The sequence below is a fragment of the Xenopus laevis genome, chromosome 5L, assembly GCF_017654675.1.
Source record: "Xenopus laevis strain J_2021 chromosome 5L, Xenopus_laevis_v10.1, whole genome shotgun sequence".
Lineage (NCBI taxonomy): Eukaryota > Metazoa > Chordata > Amphibia > Anura > Pipidae > Xenopus > Xenopus laevis.
Window position 1 is genome coordinate 3,182,822 of NC_054379.1, and position 15,565 is coordinate 3,198,386.

The 15,565-nt window shown below is 41.9% G+C and overlaps 1 protein-coding gene across 2 annotated transcripts in view; it reads right to left on the minus strand.

The window, feature by feature from the left end:
* The window catches only part of sptbn1.L (spectrin, beta, non-erythrocytic 1 L homeolog), a 140,217-nt gene extending 126,277 nt beyond the window's left edge, over positions 1–13,940 (minus strand). For both annotated transcript variants that reach the window (XM_018262519.2, XM_041562446.1), the window contains exon 1: positions 13,791–13,940. The gene's annotated coding sequence lies outside the window, so the exon portion shown is untranslated. The remainder of the gene's footprint in view (positions 1–13,790) is intronic.
* Between the last annotated feature and the right edge of the window lie 1,625 nt (positions 13,941–15,565).

The window sequence follows — 15,565 nt, forward strand, 5'->3', positions numbered from 1 at the left end:
TTAAAATATCAACCTTATGTACTTGAAAAACAGTCCATGAAAGTACTAGAAAAGCCTAAAGTGCAATAATTGCCATATTGGCCGTCTGTTTAGAAAGTTTCCAAATAATTTCAACAGATTTAGAATTAATGGTGGTGGAGTCTCTGCTCCAACTTCGGACTTGAGTGATGTCAGCAGCTCCAGTTTACAGGGCACCCTCCGGTTGAGTGGGGGGTGAGTGGGGGATGAGTGGGGGTGAGTGGGGATGAGTGGGGGATGAGTGGGGGATGGTGGGGGATGAGTGGGGGATGAGTGGGGGATGAGTGGGGGATGAGTGGGGGATGAGTGGGGGATGAGTGGGGGATGAGTGGGGGATGAGTGGGGGATGAGTGGGGGATGAGTGGGGGATGAGTGGGGGATGAGTGGTGCCTGTGCAGAGAGAAATAAATAGTGAGCTCCTGTGCAGAAAATCAGATCCAATCACTCGTGTGACCAAATTAGGTAAAAATCCACTTATTTGTGCTGAGCTCTTGAAATAGCCAGATCTTGCCATGTTAAAGGGGGTGTTCGCCTTTAAATTAACTGTTAGTAAGATGGAGAGAGGGATATTCTGAGACAATTTGCAATTGGTTTTCATGTTTTATTATTTGGTTTTTTTTTTACTTATTTAGCAGCTCTCCAGTTTGCAGTTTCAGCAGTCTGGTTGCTAGGGTCCACATTCCCCTAGCAACCATGCATTGATGTGAATAAGAGACTGGAATATGAATAGGAGAGGCCTGAATAGAAAGTCGAGGAATAAAAAGTAATGATAACAATACATTTGTAGCCTTACAGAGCATTTTTTTTTGAGATGGGGTCAGTGACCCCCATTTGAAAGCTGGAAAGAATCAGAAGAGGGAGGGAAATAAAATAAACTACAAAAAATAAAAAGATAAAACCAATTGAAAAGTTGCCTAGAATGGGCCATTCTATAACATACTAAAAGTTAACTTAAAGAGATACTGACACCGGAAATGAAACCTTTTTTTTTTTTTCCTCTTTGAGAAGGCGGCCATATTTGTGCAGCAGGAGTTTGTTCCCATTAGATACAGGCAGAGAAGGGACAGTCAGGTTGGCAAAACAGTCTTAGGTTTAGGAACTTCATGTAACAATTACTTACAAAAGCAGAACTATCAGTGAAAAACAATCAACATGAGCTATAGGTAACTTTTGATGTAGAGAATACTTTTTTAGTGTCAGTATCACTTTAAAGAAACAGTTCAGTGTAAAAAATAAAAACTGGGCAAATAAAATAAAAAAAATGTATCTAATATAGTTAGTTAGACAAAAATGTAATGTATAAAGGCTGGAGTGAGTGGATGTGTAACATAATAGCCAGAACACTACTTCCTGCTTTTCAGCTCTCTAACTCTGAGTTAGTCAGTGACTATAAGGGGGGCCACATGGGACAAAACTGTTCAGTGAGATTGTAATTGATCCTCAGCATTCAGCTCAGATTCAAAAGCAACAGACATATCCCATATGCCCCTCCCCCTCAAGTCACTGATTGGTTACTGCCTGGTAATCAATCAATGGAAAGCAAGAGAGCTGAAACGCAGGAAGTAGTTTTCTGGCTATTATGTTACACATCCACTCACTCCAGCCTTTATACATTACATTTTTGCCTAACTAACTATATTAGATAAATTTTTTTATTTTGCACAGCCTATTTACCCAGTTTTTATTTTTAAACTCAACAATTACTTTAACGGTGAACCACCCCTTTAAGAAAGGTCAGATATTGACTTGGACTGAATGGAAATCCCCATCGGCTATGGACGGTATCAGGCCGCAAGGTGGCCATACGTTACAATTACGAACCTTCCAGTAACCATTGGTCGCAGGAAAGAATTTGTTTTTCTCTACAAACGTTAAAAGCCAAATCGTCAGATATGCAAATAGTAACAACTGAATTCTACCTTTATTGGACGATTCAGCATTAACATTTTGTCCATGTTCGGGCACCCAATAAAAATTGTTCATCCTGTCTGATTGAAGAGACAACCAATATCCAAGGCTTTTGCCCAATATTAGTCGCTTTATCTCCCACACCTGAATATCGTACTAAATTAATATTACTGCATGTATGGCCACCTTTAGATGTCACTCTCTTCCTATGGGCCCCATGTGATCCAATCATTTAGCCCCTGGGCCAAATCAGTAAATCAGTGAGGTAGTGGTGGGTTAAGCTGGCCATCGATGTAAAGATTTTTTAAAGATCTTTTCAGTTATCATTAGACCAAGCTTATCTTGAAATGATTGTTTAAATGTACGATTTGTCCACTAAGGTCACGATAATTTGACAGATTGGTTGGATTTCACTAAAAATCGGTTGTTCATCAAAGAAAAATCTTTGCGTCTATGGGGACCTTACAGAGGACCCGTCACCCAAAAAAGTTATTCAAAATCCTATTTTATCACATTAGTCAAGCAAAATAAACTTTAATTACACTGTATAAATTATTTGTATCTTGTTTCCTTCAGTCTGGGAATTCATAATTATAACAAGCAGACAGGAGCCATTTTGTGGGACACTGTTATTAAGACAAGTCTTGTATCATCTCAGAATCTTGTTTGTGCACCAGAATGGGGGACCTGATGTCCATCCCCATGTCCTGGTTACACAATTAAATGGTGAAGAGATTGGGGGGAATGTGGAGAGAGCAGTGACATGTAGGAAGTGCTGAATGGAAAGTGAAAGTAATTGTCTAAGGCATAGAGGAGGGGCAGGCGATATTTGATTGACAGCTGAGATTTTTATATGAGCTTACAACAGCTATGAATGCTTTAATAAAAAATAGAAATTGGATTTCAAGGACTTTTATTATACAGATTTGTGTGTCTGGGAGACATGTCCACTTTAAATCCATTAAAGATTTGCCATGTAATAACCTCACTGTTTGAGAAGATAGACATGTAAATAAGTAGATGGTACATTGGAAAAGTAAAGTAAAACTTAGAAAGGGAAAAAGCTATGAAAGTTTAGAGGGTATTAAGAGTAAGTTAATATTTGGCAGGAACAGCCCAGTTCAAGTGCAAACCAGACTGTGGAACATTAATGGTGCATTCCAACGCATCTCACTTGCTCATGGAACGTATTATAGAAAGTTAACAAGAGCCAAAGCCCCACTTGCTCGCTGAGCAGAGCTAAAATGTATATGTTATACAGTATGTACATGGCGTGCAGCAAAAAGCTAATTTATAGCATACACAAAATAATCACTTATTTATAGAGAAAACTCCCTGACACAGAACAGATGGGGGATAAGCAAACAGTGGTAGAGTAATAAAGAGTACGAGATGGAGATGGAGACAGGAATGTACAGTATGAAATACACAGACGCTGATAATACAAACAACAAATAAGAAATTATGTTCATACTCAATGGTGAAACACAAGTCATATCCGGGGATTCGTTTAGGGAACATTATAGCAAACCAATTTTTGCTTGTCTGACTTTTCTTGCTCAGTAAAACAATACTAATTAACTTAGTTTAATAAAACAATCAAGGCTTTTTCAGCAGAATTTAGATTCAGCCAAATCCATGGACTTGGCCAAAAATGAATCCAAAACGTACAAAATATGAAAAATTATTAATTTATGACATTTCAGACTCCATCATGTTGGACAATGTTGCGTGTCCTCAAAAAGTCACGTGCGAATTAGTAATGTGCAGGCTGCCCCGAAATCCAGAGATTGGGCGGGTTCAGGATGACATCCACACGTTTACAGATTGTGGATGGGTTTGGGAAGTTTTTCTTCCACCCACAGCCTTACTATGCCCCTCTTCAACCACCAGCAGCCTAAATTTATGGGTGTGCACCTGCCATGCAACCTTTGTGATGTCAGCAATGGGCAGGCATGGGTCTATAAATACAGATGAATCTCCAGGCGGGTTAGGGTGGGATCGACCCACACATTACTAGTGTAAAAAGAGCACACAGGGTTAATCTGTTATTTTCTAGCAAAATGAAATGATATTGTACAATAGTATGTTTTACTGAGCAATTTTCTGATATCGGTTTAGCAACCCCATACATGTCAGCAGATCATAATATTGTTCCACAAAGCTGGCCACATTAGAATTGTAGGAAATGTTTTTGGTAGTAGGTGTATATTGGGTGGATGACCCCGATTCTTTAGTTGGTAACATAGAAATCAGTTTCACCTGCCAATGTCTCACACCTGCCTGTTCATGGGGCATCAGTAGATGAGGAAGAGAAGAAGAGCCGCTGTTCATTCGGGTTGTCAAACAATAAAGATGGCCATACAACATAGCTATATAACAACAGTTATATTCACCCCATTCCCTTGTAACATCTGTAGCTCTTAATGAAGCTCTAACCTGCTTGGGGTGTATAAATAAATGATGAGGAGGACTTCCATTAAGCCATTGTAGTGAGCACTCTATCCTCAACCAATTCACTGCTCAAAATATCCAGGTCCATCAAAAACATAGTTTGCCTGAAGCCAGTTACTGCTTAATTCATGATATAAAGTAGCATCAGCCTAAGTAGAAAAGTGCTATTAAACCATTCTAGGACCTTTATTAGATCTTGGCGTGTGAGAGCAAAGTCTTTTAGTTCAGGAGGAAGTCCAACGGAGGAAATGAGAGCTTCATGTTTATATCCACACCCAGGGACCCAGTGGAATTATACAATTGCTGTCCACTTAGCTCAAACTTTCCAAAAGTTGATGGATTAGATGTTAAAACATTAAGATAATATTCTTGCGTTTTATGCCTAACACCGAGTCCTCCTGTGTATTTCCATCCTACACCATCAGGCCACCCTATCTACTGCAAGTACCTGAAAGCTGCTCTCATGGTTTAGAGCTCTGATAGAGATCAGCAATACTTAATCTCATTAGAAACAGGGTGCAGGCAAGAAGCATACTGGTATATGAGCCCTTCAGCAAGGAGGATACTGGTATATGAGCCCTTCCTCAAGGAAAATACTGGTATATAAGTCCTTCCTCAAGGAGCATACTGGTATATGAGCCCTTCCTCAAGGAAAATACTGGTATATCAGTCATTCCTCAAGGAGCATACTGGTATATGAGCCCTTCCTCAAAGAGCATACTGGTATATGAGCCCTTCAGCAAGGAGGATACTGGTATATGAACTATTCAGCAAGGAGCATACTGGTATATGAGCCCTTCAGCAAGGAGCATACTGGTATTTGAGCCCTTCAGTTAGGAGAATACTGGTATATGAGCCCTTTTCTCAAGGAGCATACTGGTATATGAGCCCTTTTCTCAAGGAGCATACTGGTATATGAACCCTACAGCAAGGAGCATACTGGTATACGAGTCCTTCAGCAAGGAGCATACTGGTTTATGGACCCTTCGGCAAGGAGCATACTGGTATACGAATGCTCCAGCAAGGAGCATACTGGTATACGAATGCTCCAGCAAGGAGCATACTGGTATGTGGGCCCTTCAGCAAGAAGCGCACTGGTACATAGGGCCTTCAGCAAGGAGCATACTGGAATATGGGCCCTTCAGCAAGGAGCATAGTGGTATACGGGCCCTTTATCAAGGAGCATACTGGTAAATGCCATATACCAGTATGCCCTTCAGCAAGGCACATACTGGTATATGGGTCCTTCAGCAAGGAGCATATTGATATATGAGCCTTTCAGCAAAAAGTGCACTGATATATGGGGCCTTCAGCAAGGAGCATACTGGTATATGGGGCCTTCAGCGAGGAGCATACTGGTATATGGGGCCTTCTTATGAAAACATGTTGGGAAGAGAATAAGAAGGACTGGCTGCTGGGGACTGAATCATAATCCATTTTCAGGTGCACAGCACCTCATTATTCTAATGCCTCAAATTCCATTTTTAAAGAGTGTGAATCATGAATAATATTCAGTTTAAAAGTCAACACTCTTAGTTAATACGTATAATTGCTGATTTTAATGATATGGTTTCAAGGAAAGTTGTATACAAAAATAAGTGTTGCACTCATTAATATACAAAAAACTATACCCTTCTTTCTAGGTGGAGTTTTATTATAGCAATAACAATTATTTACACACTAAAGTACATAGCTCAAGACAAGGCTCACAGAACGTGGCATTTGCTACCCTACTCTTAGGGACAGATTTATCAAAATTAATAAACAAAAACTCACCCACATTCAGATTATTCCTATGGGATTTTTGAAAGCGTATTTATCAAATGGCGAGTTGTAGACAATATTCAATAACACCAATCCTTCCCAGTATCACATAATCTAATTATATAATCTGATTTTCATGCTATTAGCTTTAGAGCTTGTGCCTTGCTATTTCTTCTAGAAATTGTCAGTACAAATGGGGGTAGAGAATAAACCACATTAACCCACAAAAACAGATCTGATGCTATACACAAACTTTTGTCTTTCCTGCGGTTTACATTCAATTCCATAAAATGCCTTATTCCTGGCTCTTGGTCCTTCAACAACAGATGGAGATGCCCAAGCTCTCTAGGGTCAAGCAAACTCACCTAATATTCCCACCAACTTTTCTGTATTTCTTACAATGTCAACTGGTCTTGACATTTGCCATTTGTCATGGTACAAACTCAGCATCTACAATTTTAAAACCTTTTGAGATGAGTATAAAGGCAAGTCCGTCTTGTTCAGACTTTAAAAGAACAAAAAGGTTTTCTTGCCCCACCATAAGAACAGGGACATTAACAGAGCAATACAAGGCCATATACAACCACAATGCACTAAAAACTAGGGATGCACTGAATCCAGGATTCAGTTCAGAATTCGGTCTTTTTCAGCAGGATTCCAATTCAGCCCAAATCTGTGCCTGGCTGAACCGAATCCTGATTTGCATATGCAAATTAAGGTCAGGAAGGGAAATCTCCAAACTTTTTGTCACAAAGGAAGGAAAAATGTTTTCCCACTTTTCCCCTTCCCTAATTTGCATATTCAAATTAGGATTCAGTTTGGTATTCTGCCGAATCTTTCATGAAGGATTTGGGGATTCGGATGAATCCCAAATAGAGGGTTTGGTTCATCCCTACTAAAAACCAAACTCAGTGTTCCAGTATTAACTGAATTGCCAGTATTTATGTAAACCGGGGTGAAAAGGATTAAAGCATTGCAGATAAACCAGCCCCATATGGTCGGTAGTAATGCAAAAGAACAAAATCCAGGTTAATACCCATCTTTGGGTAAAAGTCATTTAGCGTTATGTAATAAAAATACACTAAAGGGTCAAGTTGTTTTTTCCACACAAATAATCATGTTTTCAATGGTATTTTTCATACAAAACTCAAATTTTTTGCGGTTTTTTTTATAAAAACTTGAATTTTCAAGATTTATTATACCCTGACCCTGGAAATAGCTTTAATCTAAAATTACACTAGCTAAAACCTGTTGAGGTCATGTAGGAGTCAATGGCTCCATTTGAAGATGTTCGAGTTTATTTCGGTGGGTTTCACTCAAAAACTTGATCAATTAGAGTGATTCAAGTTTTTATTTTTAACGAAAACTCGAGCAATTCAAGTTTTGGCGTTGTTAACCCCTAATTCACTGATTCGAGGTTTTTTTACATTCTAGTTTTTCGTAAATTAGAAACCATTTGAGGTGTGAGCTCATTCGAGTTTATTTGATGTATAAAAAAAGCTCTCGAAGCTCTAAAATTCAACCATTGATAAATAACCCGCTAAATTTGCCCAGGTGCAGTAACCATTAACTGGTCACCAGTGTTTTAAAGCAAATATCTTATTGGTTACCAGGGTTTACTGCATGTTTATTACATATGGGGAGTTATGCTATGCATGTATAAATGTGCTATTTTGTAGTTTATTAAACACATGTCCCTTGCTACCTTGTTGCTAAACCCTTTTACCCAATAGGCCATCATTTTCCAAACCAATACCTCGAATACCTGGCCTACTTGCCACTCTTATTGTCATCTATGGTTAAATACCATCCACTGCCAATTGTCTTTCATCTTTGTACTGTTCATGCCACCATTAGAGAGAAGCCCCTGTCCCTTGGCAGAACATGACTTCAGTCTGGTTTTCATTAAACTTTTCAACGGCACATCATCTAAAGAACTTGCACCAGCGTGCTAAATACAGCACGTGTGATACGATATGCTTGCACTGCCATTCTATTCTCTGATAACTCAGCCTGAGCTCTCCGTAAGCCATTTAATTGCAATTGCCAGCATCCTGACACTGGAAGGCTGTATTTAGCAACAATACGTTATATAATATGCAATATATTGTTTTACAGCTGGTACTTTAATATAATTAACGCTTGATTCTTTCTAGCCACAATTCCCTGCCTCTGTCTCCCCCAGAGAATCACTACAAATGGACACTCCTATAAAGGAGAATAGGAAAAAAAAGGCGGTAATATATAATAAATTACAGTATAATTACTGTACTGAGGAAAAGCCTATTTAAATATTGCAGTCTTACCTTCTTGGTCACCATTAACCACTCCATGTGGTTTTCTATGATTGTTCCTATTGCCCCCAATTTATAATGTGTATTTATAAAAGGGAATGGGGCTCATTTATGGAAAGCATATGGACCAATAAAATGGCACCAATCTATTTATGGTGCTCAATAATATTACAATTGGAAGGTTCCTACATTTAATCAAGAAGATATAAGTATTACAAATTAATAACAGAAGTAGCCTAAAAATAATGTTTATATATGCAACGCAATGGCTTTGAGGATGATGAAATAGGTCATGAAATGGTCTACAGACTGGTACCAGGAGTATCTTTCGAGAGAGTAACAGAAAGAAGTTTGGATGACCGTCAGGAAGGAGCAAACCAACATGAGATAAATGTCATGTAGAGAGACTGGGCAGAAATGAAATAAAACACTAGGCAAGAACAGCACAGAAACCAAATGGTAACACAAAAGAGTGTTAACGGTGGGCAAGTAGTAAGATCAAAGGGAGCAGCACAATAACAGCACACGTGGGTGATCAAACTGAATGGCCAGCGGGTCAACTGGCTAGAGCAGACCACTGCACAAGGTACAGTCCAAGCCATTTGTGAGAGGTTCCCCAGAAGGCTGTTTTGACGGATCAACAAGGGTAAATTGAAGCACAATTTGATCAGCCTCATGACTTAATGACAGGTCCACATCGACCAATGCACCCAAGGTTGGCTCAAAAAAGTGTAGCAAAAAGATAAAACTATCCAACATTTGTCCATTACCCCATCTTCTGACCTCCTAATGGACTTACCTGACACACCACTACTCTAGTGGGTTGCTCATTGCTGTAGGCTCTCCCGCCCTACTGTCCTAAGAACACAAAAGCAACACTAGCAATAGCATTTATCTACTATTAATCTTCTTGAAGTTATCCAGAGCTAGCTTGCTTATGAAATATAATGACAAAACCTTGTATGAATTATGAAATGCTAATGCAAGAAGACTCCACACATATTGGTATACAGTGAAATTATAGCCAATATTTTCCTTTCATTTCAATTGCATAGACCGCAAAATACAGCAGCATAGTTCATGGGGCATGTACAGCCTTCCAAAGAAAAGCGTTTGATTTTCACATAAATTTAGGTGGTACCATACTGTCAGCCAAAGTAAGACGATCCTTCACAAAACAAAACAGTCTTCACCAAAATATATTAACATTTAATAGATGTAACAGATCATCGACAGAAAGTTATGGGAGTGAGGTCACTGAATGGGCTGTTAGCAGCTGCCCATCAAGCAAATGCATTCCTTTTGGAACGCTCATCCGAAATATTGGAAGTATTTCAAACAGGCAGGATGAACACATGGGATGTAAGTCCTACTACACCCATGTCAGGCAAAGCATGCCAGGCATCTCCACAGATGTTTGCTTCCAGTATGTTATCTATGAAATAATTTCCCTCGCCTAGCAAATGTGTGGGAAGGGGAGGGTCATGGAATATGTTTGGGATCCATTGTGACATCAACTCTAAGGAAACATGAAAGCAGAAATGAAACTTTGCCTAGTTGATATGCTAAAGGACTAGTAGCCCGGTGGCCTGCCTGGTTGGGAGGTTTGATAAGCTTTAGAACCAACTCCACTCACACAGTGACAGTAATTCAAAATGAATTAGGTCCAGCATCTGACCCGAGAAGATCAAAAGCATAACAGGACTAAAGCAGCAAACCCAGTTGTTTTTTGTGGCATATGAAGGCCAAAATGATCATCAAACAAGTTTCGAAAAAGGCCAAACTTGGAATCAAAATAAACAATGGAAGCAGGTATTTACTCAAGGTGCTGGCTGAAATGGGTTCATCTAATTGTTTGAACCATGGCCACTGATTATATGTCATGTTGAGTCCATGAAGCCCCATCAGGAAAGGATCACATTACTGACCCCAGAAGGCCACATACAACAGGATTTTCAAGCCTTCACAATTGATAATTTAATAAGTCCTGATACGATTAGGTTTGGGAGACCATGGTTTGGGCCCACTACACCAGCCAATGGGCCCCATGACTCATTCCACAATGCCAATTTTAGTGTTTTTTTTTCTAAATCAGCAACTTTTTCAATCCAATCCCCAATCTGATTGTTGCAACTGAAATTTGTAGGTATTCTTAATCCACTCCATCAAAATGATCTTTAATAAAGTTTTCAGCCCCAACACTAATTGAAATTGATCAGCTCTGTGCCAGTCTGGTGTTGTAGATTCACACGAAATGCAGATTTAACGTTATACAAATTATTTAAGACATATTTTAAACAATCCTGCATCCAGACAGGACTAAACTCTCATATGTAAGCAAAGCTGGAAAAAAAGCAAATCTATAACCTTAAACAGTCTGAAGATATTTAACAAGCTGGAACACAATTTTCCCCAAAACCTATGTATAATATCTGTAAAATTGTTACTAGCCCAGTGAGACGTAACTTTGTATACATTCAAAAACCAGAAGAGCCTTTAAAAATGTAGCGGAATTCAATTGTTTTCCCTGAAGCTGTATTATATCATACAATGTCTAGTGCTGAGGTTTCCACACATTTTTGGTTTCTATCAGTCTATTCTTTGGTCAGGCCACCCCTTAGCCCCTAACTACCTTTCCTTCACAAAGATCAAGACAACCTTAAATCAACTCAATCAGGATCAAACTCGCCCACCGCCTTGACTTGAGATAACCCAAGGCCGTCATGCAACCTAGGAAGTGATACACAAGGAATTTTATGGTGCCATCAACCTAGAACAATGATTAGTACCAGGAAATATTCCTCTTGTCCTTCCAAAAGCTGGGTCATGGACTGTTCCACTCATCAACTTCCATAAAAGATCATTTTTCTTTTCATCAAAATCCAGGGACCAAATTGGCCGTATCCTAAAATCCCAAAGGGCTCAAAGGCAACTGTGGTTCTAAAGAAGTTCTAAGTGATGTAAGTGGCTCTTTGGGCTTTTATGAGTCGCAGGGTTTCTAAAAGCAAACTGTAAACTCAAGCAGATCTTGGATGGAAATGAAAGTAGGATAACATGGCTCATTTCCAATGGCACTGCAATGCACCTCTCATCATATCCTGCACTATACGGCAACAAAACAGCATTCAGTTGTATATCAGTATTCAGCTATGTGTGTATCATACATATATACAAAAATATACATAATTCGATAGATATGCCACAAATTCTCCAGCCCTTCACCCTCCAGGCTCACCAGGGAGCAGAAGGGTTAACAGAGCAGAGCTGCAGACTGAAGGTCTCTCCATGTGACGACACTAAATGTGCAAAACTGCCGCCTTCATAGCCGGACACCATGACAAGCAATATTCTACATCCAGAACAAGTGCAGCCAGTCCCAATACAGTAAAAGAGGGAGGGTCCCTGTGGTCACTAGCGGGTGTTGGAAGGGATATTGTCCCTGTGTAAGGGTGGCGATGTGCTGGGCAGAGCGGCATATGCCCATCTAACAGGACAGTGTTTGCCAGTTTGCTCCATGGAGTTGCATTATCTCAGCAGTGCATGGCGTCTCTTTTGCTGCACTGAATCTGTCAGCACCCCCCACACACACACCCAGATGGTTCCTCCCTATACAAGCACCATGGAAAGCCCCCGTTCGGACTGGGCAGCCATTAAATGCTATAGGTATTTGCCGAGGGGTTAAACAAACACAAAAAAACATAAACCACCTGATGGTCCTTTGAGGACAGAGACACAATGGTATCACATAGCAACCCAGCCAATAACAGTCAGCCCTGGAGAAAGAGAACTGCTGAGTTAAAGAGTGGGGAGTGAGAAGTGGGGTGCTGCTGCTGCTGCTGGATTGGGGGGTGTTGCTGCTGCTGCTGCTGGATTGGGAACCATAGCAATAACCCTGTGACGCCAGTGCCAGAAAGACTAGGGCAAATGACTTGATATTCATACAGAATGCAAACAGAAGGGCGGGGGTATGCTGGGTACCACTATACATGTTCACTGCCTGTCACTGATGAGTCTCTAGTCTGTAGTTGCTGAACTAGAAATCCCACCTCATCCACAGCTGCAGATTTCTGCAGTATCAGCACAGACAAGGCGAGGCATCACCTTCACCCCTAGGACAACGCCTAGTCCTCCACAACTTCAAAAGGTCAGTAAGCAACATGGAGGGCAACGGTCATCCCTCAACGTTATATTGAGTCAGTAATGCACAGAATGCATGCAGGACTACTGCTTTATACCATGGAGATGCCCATTGGCCAACTGCAGCTTATACTAAACAACCTGCAGCTCTGTCATTAGGGACTTCATCTACAGCTGGAGGGTTGCAGGGCCCACACTGGATCAGAGGACTCAATCTAGCCGGCCAAGCAGCCTGCGCATTGCATTTGTACTATCCGGCCATGAAGCCTGCGCATTGCATTTGTGCTAATGACTATCCGGCCATGCAGCCTGCGCATTGCATTTGTACTATCCGGCCATGAAAGCCTGCGCATTGCATTTGTGCTAATGACTATCCGGCCATGCAGCCTGCTTATTGCATTTGTACTAATGACTATCCTGCCATGCAGCCTGCTTATTGCATTTGTACTAATGACTATCCGGCCATGCAGCTTGTGCATTGCATTTGTACTATCCGGCCATGAAGCCTGCGTATTGCATTTGTACTAATGACTATCTGGCCATGCAGCCTGCGCATTGCATTTGTACTATCCAGGGATGCAGCCTGCGCATTGCATTTGTACTATCCAGGCATGCAGCCTGCGCATTGCATTTGTGCAGATGACTAGGAGACAAGCATGCAGCCTTGCAGTGACTTGTTGCTGGTGACTAGTGGGCCCTGCAGCCCCTGAGTGGCACTTGTTGGGGCCAATGTTAAAAGGAGGTTGTTGCAAGGCCTGAGCAGCAGTGATGGTGCTGAGAAGTATCAGGGGTGGGAGGGCTGTGCTGCAATACACTGGTGCAGACTGGTGCATGTGAGCTGAAGCTGCAGTTGCTGCACATAAGGATCATGTATTTCGATACAGACACAGATAGAATATTATATATATATAAATACACACACAGGCTTAGGGCCCCAGTGAGGGAGACACTGATATGAATGAGACATGAGTCAGTTGCAGAGAAACTACAAGTCCCAGCAGCCCCTGCGGAGCCGGATTGTGGGAGCTGTAGTTGTTCAGGAGGGACAATAGAAAGATGTAGCAGTGAGAGGGGGTCGGCGGCAGAGCTGGGGGTCAGTGCACATCCGCTGCTGCTCTCCCTGCCCGTCTCCTAGCAACCGCTCCTCCTCGCCCTCATTCCCATCGCAGCCCGAATCCTCCGCATGAAGAAATAGCGGGAGACGCGGCTCCTTACCTGTAACGCACCGATGTGACCGGGAGCTGCTCGAGATTGTGCCGCCTCAGCTCAGGGCACGGGATGGAAATGAAGGGAGTGACTGGAGGAATCCGCAGCCTCTCACACACACACAACAGCTGCACTGATTCTTCCCCGGAGAGGGGCGGGGACACAGGGAGAGGGGCGGGACAGAGGGGCGGGGACAGAGGGAGAGGCAGCGCCCGCACAGACACAGCGACCCCTACAGGAGACACAGTTACTGCTGCAGCCGATTACTCTGAGGTAAAGTCACAGGCCCCGCCCTTGTCTCTCACTAAAGCCTCAGTCGTTCCCTCCAGCATCACATCATAGAGACACTGCAGCTGCAGTAATAATATATATCTCTAGTTATAGTAACGCTCAGTCTCATCCTACAGGATAAGCCGCTGCTAAACACGAGCTCCTTGTGGAGGAGGAATGTCCGGGGCTCTCTCTGTCTCCTACGGGCGAGTTCTGGCGACACAATGTCAGCCCCTGTCTCTCCTTGTCCCACAGACCGAACCATAGGCAGCGAGTTACAGGGGTGATTGGCTGCTCCCCTCAGTGTCTCTCCCGCCCTCCAGGGAAACTACTTCCCGCTCCTCACACGATCCTTATTTATATAAACACACAGGGAAATGATGTGAGGCCTCTGTAGTCTCTTCTGTCTCTAGTCTCTCTAATCTACTGTCTCCTGTCTCTCCACTATTGTCTCTATTGTCTCTCCTCTACTGTTGCTTGACAAAGGGGTTAGGCCCGAAACGTTGTATCTGCACTAAATGAGCAAGGGTTTTCCCTTCTAGAAATAACCTATGGTGTGCCAGTGATTTCTCTGCTCTCCTCTACTGTCTCTACTCTCTCTATTGTCTCTCTCCTCTTCTGTTTCACTGCTGTCTCCTGTCTCTCCTCTACTGTCTCTTCTTTCTCTCCTCTACTTTCTCTCTCCTCTTCTGTCTCACTACTATCTCCTGTCTCTCCACTACTATCTCTTCTCTCCTGTCTCTCCTCTACTGTCTCTCTCCTCTTCTGTCTCTAGTCTCTACTGTCTCTACTCTCTCTCTCCTTGTCTCTCTCCAGTCTCTCCTCTTCTGTCTCCTGTCTATCCTCTACTGTCTCTACTATCTCTCCTCTACTCCTCTTCTGTCTCTCTACTGTCTCCTGTCTCTCCTCTACTGTCTCTCCTCTACTGTCTCTCCTCCTCTACTGTCTCTCTCCTCTACTGTCTCTCTCCTCTACTGTCTCTCTCTCCTCTACTGTCTCTCTCCTCTACTGTCTCTCTCTCCTCTACTGTCTCTCTCCTCTTCTGTCTCTAGTCTCTCCTCTACTGTCTCTACTCTCTCTCCTTGTCTCTCTCCTCTACTGTCTCCTGTCTCTCCTCTACTCTCTACTGTATCTTCTGTCTCTCCTCTACTCTCTCTCCTCTACTGTCTCTACTCTCTCTCCTCTACTGTCTCTTCTGTCTCTCCTCTTAATGCCCAGGGGTTAATGGGGGGTTCAACTGTTGGGGGGTGGCCTGGGTCCTGAAAACCAACTTCACTAGAGTTCATTATATTAAATGGTCCCTAAATAAAACACTTATGTTACTATGTATTTCTATATAGTGAATAATCTACCCCATATTGTAATATATAAGAATATTATAAGTCACCGTATAAAGGAGAGAGCTGTTATAAATGGAACTCTAAAGTAAATTCTAATATCCATGTATTTTACAACAGGCGCTACATTATTTATTTTACTACACAAGTTTCAGTGAATCATGTGACACAAATTAA